Below are 11,169 nucleotides of genomic sequence, written 5' to 3'. Positions count from 1 at the left end.
AGACAGACCATGACAGGTTCTGCCGAGTATAGGCCTTAAAATACACTCTGTATGTGAATCTTTATAATAATAAAATTGTACAAAAGATGCAACTGTGCACAAGCTACAACAAACAATCTTATATGCCATTTCACCTCCTGAGAACTCATTGTCTGCTCTACTTCCAAAGTGAGCTTGACAGATGTGTCAGTTATTTCTGTTTGATTCCGTTTGGTAAGGACTAAACAACGGTTGGGCTACAGCCAAGGCAGTGTTTCTTCAGTAGAGAATTTAAAGTAATGAACTGGCAAAAAGTTGCCTACAATACAAAAAGTATTGTAAAATTGCAGTTAATTACTGAATAAATATTTTACATGGTACTGTTAATGTTTTACACATTTGTATTGTATGCAAATCACAATTACTTACTGTATTCTTTTCTTTTAGAAAACAACAGTTTACAGCTCTTTCTTGTATTCTAATAAGTACGGTAATTACCTGGCAACTAAAGTTGCCAGTAAATACCTGTAAATAAATAATACAGTATGTTGTAGTAAAATGCTTTACAGTTAATGTTTTTAGCTGCTTTGCAAATAATGCAGATTGTGAATGAAAGAAAACAACAGCACAGTTTCAGTACTGCTACAAAATAATTTTATTAAAAGAACATCAAAATATGTAGAACAAGTCTTATCTTTATCCTACGCAGTAAGCCATTCATAATCCATTAGCTGCCTCAGTAGGGAGGAGACATGAGGATTGATGGTTTTGTTGAGTTTAGATGTCTTTGAGCCTCTGCTGGGGTTGATTCCAACCAAACATCTAAAATAAGAAAACAGCACTTAATGAAAAACTGTTCTCACAGCTGTTTGACAAGCCAGCAAAATCAATCAAGTCATGCAAAACAAGACAATTGTTTGACCTTCCATGGGCAAAGAGGCAAACAAAAATTGTGCTATTTCATAATTTCACTTTTGCAGTCCAGGCATGTCAGTCAGCTGAAAAACAAACGCAGTATATCTGCAATGCAATAAAACACTGACGCACACATTATGTGGGGTTATTGCAGTTTAAAAAGGTATAATTTGTATTTCTTGCCCAATGATTGCATGTTAATAACTTAAAAACTGTCAAGTCAACAAGTCAAAATAATGTCTTGTGCAGTTGTCATTGTAGCAAACCTTCCAAGCATCTACTTACCTTTAGATGAATTCCAGGGTGCATGTGGCTTGATCGAGGTACACCAAATTGAAATTATAATAGCAGGAACCACCTGCACCTCGATGCTTAGCATCCACTCCTTTGTTGTCAGCAGTTCACCTAAACATAAACAAACATCTGATTATATGGTAATATATATATATATATTTTTTTAATCTCGTTGCTTTTCCCATAAGCATATTCACAGTCAACTGTTTCCCTAATGCGTCCTGGATATGGTCATTCTCTTTGCTTTACATAACACATCTAATACTTTACACTCAGCCCCTGGTCGTGCATTTAGGTTTCTTGCATTCTGAGCTGTTACAGCTTGAACCTTTTGGAATGGCATTGTTACTTCATTTTATACTATTACAAAATTATCATATTAAATGTGAGGATTTTTGGCTAAATCACATAGGTCACAGTAGCCCTGGCGTCTGATCTTGCATCCATCCATTATCTGCCGCTTATCCGGGGTCGGGTCGCAGGGGTAGCAGCTTAAGCAGGGAAGCGTCCAGGAGGCATCCTAATCAGATGCCCGAACCACCTCATCTGGCTCCTCTCAACATGGAGGAGCAGCGGCTCTACTCTTGAGTCCCTCCCGGATGACCGAGCTTCTCAGCCTATCTCTAAGGGGTAGTCTGGACACCTTGAAGGGCACTTGTATCCGGGATCTCGTTCTTTCAGTCAAGATCCACAGCTTATGACCATAAGTGAGGGTAGGAACGTAGATTGAACAGTAAATCGAGAGCTTTGCCTTTCGGCTCAGCTCCTTCTTCATCACAGCAGACGCTGTATGGATCCGCCTGTCGATCTCCCGTTCCATCTTACCCTCACTTGCGAACAAGACCCCTAGGCATCCTCGAACTCCTCCACTTGGGGCAGAATCTCATCCCCGACCCGGAGAGGGCACTCCACCCATTTCCGACTGAGGACCATGGTCTCAGATTTGGAGGTGCTGATTTTCATCCCAACCACCTCACACTCGGCTGTGAACCGATCCGGTGAGAATCGGAGGTCGCGGCTTGAAGAGGCCAACAGTACCACATCATCTGCGAAAAGCAGCCATGCAATACTGAGACCACCAAACCGGACCCCCTCAACGCCTCGGCTGCCCATGAAAATTATGAACAGAGCAGAAGCTTGGTCAGTAGCTGGGTCAGAAGTCTGGAGCATAAGCTTGGTTGCTTGGTAGTACATGTAAAGGTGCAAACTCACGTTCCTGAAATGTGTCTCCATTGTATGGTCAATTGTTTTGCCAATAAAAATCACATTTGTACTGATGCATGCAAGGCAAATGTAGCTTGTGGTAAAAAGTTTTATAAATGTTACAACTTACCTTGTGCACAGTCCCTGAGTGCAATAGCAACCTTGGCTTAGAGCAGGCATGTCCAGCTCCGTTTCTCAAGAGCCACTGTCTTACCTGTTTTCCATGTCTCCTTGCTGCAACACACCCGATTCAAATGATTAGGATCGTCATCAAGCCTCTTCAGAGCTTGCTGATCACTGAAGTGAACCAGGTGTGCTGGAGCAGGGACAAATAGAAAACAGGTAGGTCAGTGGCCCTTGAGGACCGAGTTTGAACACCCCTGGCTTAGAGGTAACAGATAAAACATTACCACAAACAATCTCAATGAAATACAGTTAAACAGACAAAAAATCAATATGAAATATATTTAATGAGTTAAACAACAAAGCAGGATGTGTAAACACTATGCAAGGACTTTCTATTCCCCAATACAAATACAAAGAGCAGAAAGCAAGACAAGCAAATTTAGCATTCAAATTGTATTCTGCTCTGCCACATCTTCTCCCTGGCTTGGTGAAAAATTTCGAGTTTATGACTGCTTTAATAAGACAGGGCTGCTTTGTCCTGAGAATTGCATGGGAAATGTGATGTTTTTTTCAAAGGCATAATACACACCTGTATGTGGCAAAAATAAGAAAGAACAAAACTCAATTTTCACTGGAAACGTGATGAGAACAGACGGACACACAGACACAAACACGCACACATACACGGCTCTTTCATAAAGCGAGATAGAAGGAGAGTTAAAATAATACTGCACAACACCTGCCGCCTGAAATCCACCGCAAAAACATTCAAGGAGAAACCAGTCTCCAGATTTGGTTGGAAAAGCTTCAAAAGGAACCACCAGCCCTGCTGAGGAACTCCCTCCTGGCTCAGCCGCACCACGGACCCAAGGGAAAACCCTGAACCACCTGAGAACAAGAACAGCATGATGTAAACAAATGATTTTTTCTAAACCACTGAGGCTACAAGACCGGACAAACCATCTGTGAATGTGGAGATGCAGACTACACGATGGAGCATTTGCCCTCCACTACCCCACCCCTGCAGGCAGAAAGACCTTGCAGAGTTCAAGACACATGCAAAGGTCAGTGTGAAGAAATGGGAGACTGCTACAGAACACCACTTTGAAGACACGAAACGAAGAAGCAAACTCGACTATCAACCCACAGGACAATGGTAACATTGGTTCAAACTTCGGACAGGACCGCGGCACAGAATGACTCATGCGGTCCAAGGTAGAATAAATTCCGGAGTTATTGTATGGCAAGAGTGGCTTTAGACAGGCCACACTAACATTGTATGAAAAAATTAGGAATGTTAATGTAACTACAGCAACATGATTCCGATAATAGCATAGTGCCAAAAACAAAGGTAATTCTATAGGAACCTAACCTTCAAGGGTGCTCAGAAATCCGTCAGCTTGTTTAGCATTCAGTAGCATGCAGAACTAATAAAAACATACTTTTGGTTTGAAACATTTTCTAAAAAAGTGAATGCTGAGTGGTATGCTAACACACTTCCTTTTCTTCAATTCAGGTGCACATTAGAATATCATTTGGAAAATTGACCCAATTAGTCAGTAGTGTCGAAGAATAATTCACAATAATGAATCACAGATTTAGCTATAATACATCAGGTTCAGGTTGGAACCTACGTAAGGAAACTCGAGGGAAATACTCAAACGGTAGTCAAAATTGCACATAATAATTGTTAGCCACTGCTGGCCATTGGTATAAGTGGCTATATATTCATGACACAATTTGTGAACAAAAGCAGCATCTTCAGCATCTCTAATTTGTGTCATGAAAAGCCAGCTTACTGTAGATCTGATTCAAATGAACTAAATGAGTCACACTGAGAAAAAAGCATTATGGCACAATTTATTACAGTGCATTCTGGGACTGTACTGTCAGCAGAGCATTTGTTACATTCTAATAGGCTATCGCACAGATAAGATAAAACAATATTTTGTGGTAGCCCTTTGTCTACTTCACAGGCTCAAAAGACAAAGCTGGGAAATAATGAGACATATTATAATTCCTACATCAGTGGTATTTTCACGGGAGATAAAAATTTCCGTGTGCTGCGCATCATCTGTCATTTTTATACATTTTGATCAAATAAGTTAAGTCGCTTTTGCGTAGAGTTAACAAACCAACGCTGAGCTTGGAGCCGTTTCCTCAACACATTTTTTCACAAAAAATGGAAAACAGATCTCAAGGTTTCGCAAAATAACTTTATGATTTCTACGTAAACACTCAAAATTTCAAAATCATCTGTGAAAGTGGAGTACATGTGTATGCGCTTAGTACAGTGTTGGCATGCGCTAATAAATCATGTAGTGGCTGTGCTGCTCGAGATGATGAGGCAATGTAACTGTGACTGCACTGCATACAGTAAATTACAATACACATACAGATGCTTGTCTTTCTTTGCCAAGTGACATTAGCAATGACTGACGTGCCATGCATTTCCACGGGATTATAATTCAAAAACAGAATGAAAATACATCTTGGTTTTCATCAATAGAAGGCAAAACTGTGTCCCAATGAAAAGGACACATTAAAAAACATGAAAATGAAATGTATTGAAACCATATTTCAAAATACTGTATATGCATATCTGTTTTTAGAAAAATAGTATACAGTTATTTGATGAGTGAAATTGATTTGAGTGGTTCCTGTCTCTGGTGGGAACTTGTCCCATCCCATATGTCCGCCACATTATAGATGTGGTGGTCTTTTTGGATGGGGCTCATACTCATTTTCAAAGAGCATAACTCCGTTAACCATGTTCACCCATTAATGGCTAAATATGACAATAACTCAGAGGGAGCACCATGACGTGAGCACGATTTGCATTGTAAACAATAGTGCGGTAGACTCCACAATGTTGCATTTAATGACACAATGTACATTCCCTTTGGCCATAATTGCACAGTTTTAATGTTGTTAGAATTAACTTTACAAAAAAAAAAAAACCTGAGCTGGGCATTTTACTACAAATTGAGCGTCCGTCATTCGTCATCCGTCCGCAACGAGGGTACCCTTCCGTCGTCCGTCCTTCGCCTTTTTTCCAGGGGTAAAAAAAAATAGTACCCATCTATAGGCTTCCGTCTGTGATTTCGACTAAATTTTCACTAGCGCCTCCCGTCCCCTAGAACTAGTGACAGTATTTCAATGAATTGGAATCAACTCTGCTTCACAACTGCTTTTATTGGCATACCTGTGTGCATATAATGACATGTGAGCACGGCGTGCAAATAATCACCGTTAGCAACATTAGCTTAGCATTGATCGCCGTTAGCAACATTATCTTAGTCCAGCGACGGACAACGGCCCTAAATGTCACTCAGCGACTACAACACATGCCCGAAATCCCCCAGGTTATCTTTAAAATAAAACTATTCATCACCATAGCACGACCCATTTATCGGAATATCGAGTTTTATTACGTTAATTAGTGCGGCTATTGGGAAACCCTTATGAAAAAGTAGTATACAAGAAGTAGACTTTATAAAGTATACTTGAGTATAAGTATATAAGTGTACTCTGAACTATGTACTATATAAAGTATACTAATTTAATACTTTTTATACTAATTTGGAACAAATTAAGTTTATAAAAGTATACTATAAGTATACTCATTCAATATACTACTAGTATACAAGTTGTATACTTGTAGTCCACAATTTAGTTTACCGGTTTATACTTGAAGTGTACTATAAGTACACTCATTTATATACCACTAGTATACCAGTCATATACTTCTAGTCCACAGTTTAGTTTACCGGTTTATACTTGAAGTGCACTACAAGTACACTCATTTATCCACTACTAGTATACTTGTAGTCAAGTTTAGTTTACATGTTTATACTTAAAGTTTACTAGAAGTACACTCATTTATATATTACTAGTGTGCAAGTTGTATACTTCTAGTCAACAGTTTAGTTTACAGGTTTATACTTGGACGTGTACTACAAGTACACTCATTTATATACTACTAGTCAACACTTTAGTTTAAAGGTTCTTACTTTAAGTGTACCAAAAGAACACTCATTTATACACTATTTTACAGTACATTTTAAGATAGCTTCCGGTGCATTTCCAAATATATAATACAATTAAAGGTGTGCATAAAAAAAAAGTCATGATGATATCAAATATATCTTTATTGGGAACAAGTACTTTCAATCAGTTCCTTTTTTTCTATTTATTTGTTTGTCATAGCTTATATTGTTACATTTTTTTCTAATTATCTTCCTTACATCCTGCATGGTGGTGTTGGGGAACTTCATCTGGGTATAGGGCGTGGGTGAAAAAATATTAAACAAAACATTACTCAAATGTTATTTTTCATTCACCACTCACAATTAAGACATAAAAGGTTCTCAATATCATTCTGAATTTAATTTAAGAGCAATAAGCAAAAACCGCTCCAGAGAAACTGGATGAAATGATCCACTTGAAGAGGTAGTGTACACTGCCATAGTATCAGAAATCATACAATGCACTCAGCAAGTATAGCATCAAGATTTGATTATTCCAGTGGTGGCTTTGACTCCACATCCTTGTGTGCCCCCGACTGCTTCCCTTCCTTCTCCAAACTTGAGTTTGACAGCGTTTCCCGTCCATGGACAAGGAAAGCAAGATCCTCAACAAAGAGAGAGCTTGCTGTCCGCAGAGACCTCAGCTTGCACCCTGGCACGATGACCTCATGGCCTGAAACTAGAGGCACCTACAAAATATTTCAAAGTTACTCATCAAGTAATAATTACAAAGAGTATTCTTTAGAAAACAAATCAAAGTGTTTTGTTGTTAATTTGCAATATCCTTACTACATATCATGAGAAATCATACCATTATCAAGGGGAACCCCTAAATTGGGGGTCAAATTAAAGGATTTTGAGTACGATTGTATGGCAATATAAGTAACACAGTATCCATTCTTTTTAGGATATTTACTATGCCATGTCATCAGGGCCAGGCAGCTGAACTTGAGAGGTGGGTATCACTGGTGGGTGCTCTGACATGGATGCTCTTGAGGCGGATGCTGGACTTTGTACCAGAGCTGAGATTTTTTTCACCATTTCCTTTAGTTGAGTCACAACTGCCGGAAGTTCTGAAAAGGAAATGAAAATGAGGAAAATGAAAATATTTAGTGTCATTAATTTGTTATAAGGCAATTTCTTTATGTTATGAATAGAATGGCTGGAGGTGGAGCTGATCAAGGACTCAAGTCTTGCATGTTTTAGATTTTTCCCTCCTCCAAGACACCCAAATCTCACTTCTGCAGTGCTTGCTGATGAGCTGATCATTTGAATCATGTGCGCTGAAGGTAACGTCTAAAACATGCAAAAGTATGGACCTCAAGGACCAGAGTTTGACACCTGTGTTGTTCGACCACCTCCTCACACTTAAGAGCGACGTACGTATCTTACCTTGATCAGCCACATCAAGAGCAAGAGTGAGTCGTGGCGCAACACTGTTAAACTTGAGAGCGTTGCAATTTTCCGTGGGAGACTTGAGAGTGCTGCAATATCTCTTTTGAAGGTTGATAGCGGCGGAATCTGAAGTCCGCGTCTGTCAGGGCGATCTAATTGCGGGAGTTGCTGTAGCCCAGAGTTAGCTACAGTTACCAAGCAGCAATGTCTGCCTTGCCAACCTCAATCACATCCTTGGCCATCCACACTCATTCAGCTTATATAAAATATATTTCAGAATATCAAATTAAATGCTGGAGTGGCATAAAGATGAAGTCAACCCCCAAATTTTCTTTACAATAATTTGTTCTGTGCGCCTCCACTAGTCAAAACACGGCATCCTGATTAATATTGCACTTGTGGGATATCAGTTAAGCAGTAAAATCCACCCGTTTTTCTCCATTTCAGGGGGCGGCCATTTTACCACTTGCTGTCAACTGAAAATGATGTCACGGTTGTTCAGGGCCCAGGTGACTACCAATCATAACTGAGGCCCTGTCTACAGCCTGTGGTTAGCCGTATCATCCACACGTCGCCGGAGTTTTTTCAGTGAAAACGCAAAACTCCGGCCGCAGTGGAGATTTGCCGATACCTCCGGATGCACATTTTGCTGTGGACAGTCATAGCTGGAGATTTACATCGTCACTGTGCGACAAAAATGCTCTGACATCACTTACGCGACTTGTGTTTTCATGCGAGTTAACATGGATTCTTGCGGCGCTGCGTTGGTTATAGCCATTCTCGATGCGCTTTTTGCTTACTTATTTGTCCGCAACCAACTACTGCTTCTCGGTGAAAGATTTAAAAGCAATTCCGACCTCTTGTCGGTTCTCCCGAACGCGTTTGGCGCCGTGTTTTTGGTTTTGTAGAAGTGACGTCAAAGGACGGAAATTCCTTCTGAATGGACAGTATTTGGGTAACTACTGCCACCCAGAGGCTTGGCATGCATTTGAAAACGCACTTCCGCGGTTTCGTGTGGATGCGTTTTTTTAATGTGTATTCCAACGCAGGCGCGGGGGGGATATAGGGTTGTTAAAAAAAAACGGCTACGTGTGGACAAGGCCTCAGCTTCAGAAAACATGTGATCATGATTGGTCGTTACCCCCGAACCCCCAATGTAGCACCAACCCTGATAGATGTGTATGGTCGGTGGACAAAACCACCCCCACGCCCGGCCGTCAAACAATATTCCTGGGTCAAAATTTTGTTCCCAGTACGTCCCTGTTAGTAATAGTTTGAGCAAAAGCTCCGGCCAGCTGAATGACTGGCCGCACTGGCAAACATGTTCTTGCTTTTTTTTTTTCCATTAATGACAGAGAAGATGTTCTAAACATGTAAACATTTCATATTATATTTAATGTTCATCAGTGTTTTTAAAGGTATTTTGGGGGTTTAAATTATTTTCTCCAATGCATTTTTGCTATGGTGGGGGTCAACTGTAGAGCTATATTGCGCCATCTTCTGATCGAATCACTGATTGAGTATCTTTTTTTTTTTTCAAACTCACTGATCTGGTCCCAAAACCCCTGATATGTATTTATTTATTTATTTATTCAATAGCACCCCCACCAGCCGCCGCTGGTCATTACTGTGTGAAAACTATAACCTTTATTGTAAACTACTGGTACTATACAGTGCATGACTTGAACTGTACCTTTCAGTTTCTGCCATCAGATTTATATATGCGGCTTGATTAGCCGTGCTTGTTAGAATAAATTATGCTGCAAAGAGATTATTGATCATAATTAATAAAAAGCTTTATCTATATATTGGCACAGCCTTGTGACACTATCAAGACAATAACAGCCCAAGTGGAAATTGCCTTTTTTGGACCCTATGAGTCATATACAGGTCAGTGCGTGGGGTGCTTTATAAGTGAGGAGGTAATAAATCATCTAATCTTGTTATCAGAGCTGGGCACTTGACTCTTTTTTGCCGGTCCGGCCACGACCCTCCACCCTTGACCTGGGTACCCTTCCGGCCTCGGCACCCCGCCCTTAAGTTTGCATTGTAGTTATTTCATTAAAAAAAAAAATATATATATATATATATTTATATATACCGCAATGCAAACTTTACAAACTACAACAACTGTTTCAGAACAAAAGTCAAGAGAGTCAAACCAAAAAGAGCAGCAATGTAACGAAAATACAAATATAACAATGTCAACATGACAACTATAATACCTTCCATTGCACAATATTTTGAAAATAAAATCAGAAAGTGTAAATAGTGTAAACAATACTATGTAAAAACCTTTAACACAATAAAAAATAAAATACTTCTACTACAACAACTATTGTTAATTTTTTTGGGCTGAAAAGCCTCTGCCAGAGTACGAGAGACATAAGTTGTTATGAAACCGTTCCAAGTCGCTTCAAAAAGACAGCGACAACAAAGGATACCGTGCCTGCTACAACCATAAAGGGATCGAGATGACTAAACGATGCATTTAATTGTAATGCGAAAACGATCTAAAAGGAGGAGGAACGTGCGTGAGTAGCTTACACACACATACGTGACATAACACCCATGTCGCTGCCAAACTAGTTTGCTTTGCAGAAGCAACGGAGCTGTGTGGTGGGAAACTGTATGTCATCGCAACATGTGATATAACGGACCGATCAGAGCAACAACAATTCCTGATGTGTGCGTAGCATGTGTTGCAGACCTGTCCCCAACAGCACAATGCGTCGGTCAATGAATCAATGCATGAATCAATGCGGCAGTTGTCGCTCGCGCCGACACAGGAGTAGAAAGAAGCCCAAAAAGAAGCCTTTCACCGAGTAGGCTGAGATTAAATTTGGCGGCCTCGCGACCACGTCACACGCATGAGGGCCGATTAGTGGGCCGGACTGAAATCCACTTCCGGCCATGCTTAGTCCAGCCATTTTTTAAAAATTTGTCACCCACCGCCCCAAAAATGGGCATCCGGCCGGGCCGGCCTCGGGAAAGGACTGCCCAGCTCTGCTTGTTATGAACAGCATATAGACAGACACACACACTTAGGCATCTCCCGCTCTCTTTCTCGCCAAATCGGCATCTGCTGCTCAGGCTGCTATCATCTGGAGATAATAAGTAGGGCCAGCATGGGAGCGGTTCACAGCCTCAGACCTCCTTTAGGCCGTATGTGCTTTCTACGATCGGCCAAGCTACATCTGGGAAAGCAGGTAAACAAGATAGTGTTTTG

The 11,169-nt window shown here is 40.5% G+C and overlaps 2 long non-coding RNA genes across 2 annotated transcripts; both read right to left on the bottom strand.

The window, feature by feature from the left end:
- Window positions 1-721: 721 nt before the first annotated feature.
- On the bottom strand, window positions 722-3,324 carry LOC147145569 (uncharacterized). The gene is made up of 3 exons (XR_015087210.1): window positions 3,257-3,324; window positions 1,180-1,299; window positions 722-801 (listed from the first exon to the last, which is right to left on the bottom strand). It is a non-coding gene; the product is annotated as an uncharacterized LOC147145569 (long non-coding RNA).
- Window positions 3,325-6,789: 3,465 nt separating this feature from the next.
- Window positions 6,790-8,077, bottom strand: LOC147145568 (uncharacterized). Its single transcript, XR_015087022.1, has 3 exons — window positions 7,938-8,077; window positions 7,462-7,618; window positions 6,790-7,234 (listed from the first exon to the last, which is right to left on the bottom strand). It is a non-coding gene; the product is annotated as an uncharacterized LOC147145568 (long non-coding RNA).
- Window positions 8,078-11,169: the final 3,092 nt, after the last annotated feature.

The sequence above is a fragment of the Filicampus tigris genome, chromosome 6 (assembly GCF_054856515.1).
Source record: "Filicampus tigris isolate MCC_2025a chromosome 6, RoL_Ftig_1.0, whole genome shotgun sequence".
Lineage (NCBI taxonomy): Eukaryota > Metazoa > Chordata > Actinopteri > Syngnathiformes > Syngnathidae > Filicampus > Filicampus tigris.
The sequence above is the reverse complement of the archived record's forward strand: the minus strand, read 5'-3'. Positions and strand labels throughout refer to the sequence as shown.